Raw genomic sequence first — 2218 nt, 5'->3', positions numbered from 1 at the left:
TCCTTAAACACCCAAAAGGGAAGTATAACCAAAGATTAAAGGGGCCAACATAATATCATAAGAGCATACATATACATAACTAAAAGTTACTCGACAAACAGCAAAGCCAGACAGGCGATACCTTCAGTTGAGTTGTTGGCCAGGATAGATAAAGGCTCTTCCAGACAGTAACCCAACATACTACAGGAAAAATGAACAGCAGACCCCAATTCTACCCAAAGGAATACTGACAATGGATTGTGGTAGATGAGGAACAGTTGACCCTACTGGAACAGGGACCTCTGTCTGACTAGATTTACCAGAAGGGCAGACAGGGGGGAATGGATGAGGGTGCTGACAACACAGTGGACAGTGACAGGGATGGCAGAGTATGGAGCCTCTAGTGGGAGAGGAAGGCTGTCTATCTGATGAGTTTGTAATCATGCTCAGATGCCGAGGAGCTCAGAAGGTGGGCGACTGTGACCAGTGATAATCATGTATATAGAGATTAGAAATGCATGTGAAAACGTCTCAATGTCAATTGCCTTGGAATGAATTCTTCTGTATGAAAAAAACAAAAAAACAAGTATCTTCTTGAAGTCCCTCAAATTAAGGTAAAGAATAAGAACAAATCATTCTGGAAGAACGCAAAGGAAAATAGCTTTAGATACTTAAGTGACAATTGAATTTATTCTTATAATTGTTTTAATAGCTTTTGTATAATCTTCATCGCTATTATGAGATATAAAATGTATTTATCAAATCTGTAATCATTATGCCAAAAAATCAGAATTACTGTAATATTTTGTATATTGTTAAAACTGTAACTTTAATTGTAAAAAAAAAATTTAAAATAAAAAAAAATTAAAAAAAAAAAAAGCCACCCAATAATTGCCAAAAGAAGTTTCCAGTCTATTTCATTTTCGTTTTCATGTTACTGGACTAGGCTATAAAATTCAGTCTCAAAATCCTGGCAAACCAGTATGTTAAGGGATCCCTTGGGTCTTATAAATGCCTCTCTTTATTCCTTAGCCCCACACCTTCCTGCCAGTTATACTTCCCCTCAGTCAACACCCAGTCATCGATTATCTTCACACAGGAGGAAAATCATCATGCAAGACTCAGGACAAATGTTTCTCACAGTCTTGAGAGCTGTCATGAAAGCACATCTTCTGGAGCATCTTTCTGTGAGGAGCCCCCATACTCTTCCACCCTTGGATCCCCACATTCAAGAGCAAAGGATTTGTCCTTTGCTGTAACTCCACTGGCTTACTTCTGTATTTCTTTTCTTTTTCTGACTCAAGAAATAAAATGTGCATAAAGTTCTGCATTGATCAGACAAAAGCCTAAGGAATTATCTACATTTCACAGAAAAACCTACATACAACCGCTTTTTTTTTTTTCTGACCAGAAAATCTTTGATGAACATTTCCTGGCAGAACTGTGGGAGGAGTCGGAGCAACTGGCTGTGCTTGCCTTTGGACTTAACTATATCAAGACACTGCTAGAAGGTAAGCAGTAAATAAAGAGAAGTCCTGAGGCCTGTGAGGCATGGTGACCAGGAAGCATCTCTAGGCTTTATGTCACCTGGTGGCAGGCTGGGCCACTGGGACAACCTCCCTTTCCTGCCACTTTCATCGTTCCACACTCAAATCCCCGAAAAGCACTGGGTGACATGTGGGGAAAGTGCAGGAAAAGATGCTCTGTGCCTCAATAAGACTGGCATAGTTTCTAAAACTGTTTTTACCAATGAATTCCCTTGAGTTAGCAAGAATTTATTAAAAGAACATTTATTGGGTTTTGTCTGCTTTTGCAAGTAATGGCTGCTCAATTTGAGAGACACTCCAACAGCACAAGAAGGAAAATAAAGATCATGTGTCATTCTGCCTAACAGACAAACCAGTATTAACATTTTTTTTAATTTTTAAAAATGATTTATTTAATAACAACATACTTAGAAGAAGCATATCATTACAACACAATTGACGTATTCAATAACGTTTTCCTGAGGTAGGATGCATCTCTTTCAAATTTGGCTCTAAATTTTTAGGTTTACAGTTGAATTATTACAGTTATACAATATTGTACTCAGTATAAACCCTATAAGACATAAATTAGTACCTTTCTATATAAGTCTTCATGTCATTTACAAGTCACAGATACATCAATAAAATCCATTGCAATTAGATTACTATAAAAGAACATCAATTGAAAAGTTTATTTTTAATACTGTGAATAA

This window comes from Nannospalax galili, unplaced genomic scaffold (assembly GCF_000622305.1).
Source record: "Nannospalax galili isolate Female #2095 unplaced genomic scaffold, S.galili_v1.0 scaffold85, whole genome shotgun sequence".
In the NCBI taxonomy this organism is placed as follows: Eukaryota; Metazoa; Chordata; class Mammalia; order Rodentia; family Spalacidae; genus Nannospalax; species Nannospalax galili.
Note: the sequence above shows the minus strand (reverse complement) of the source record.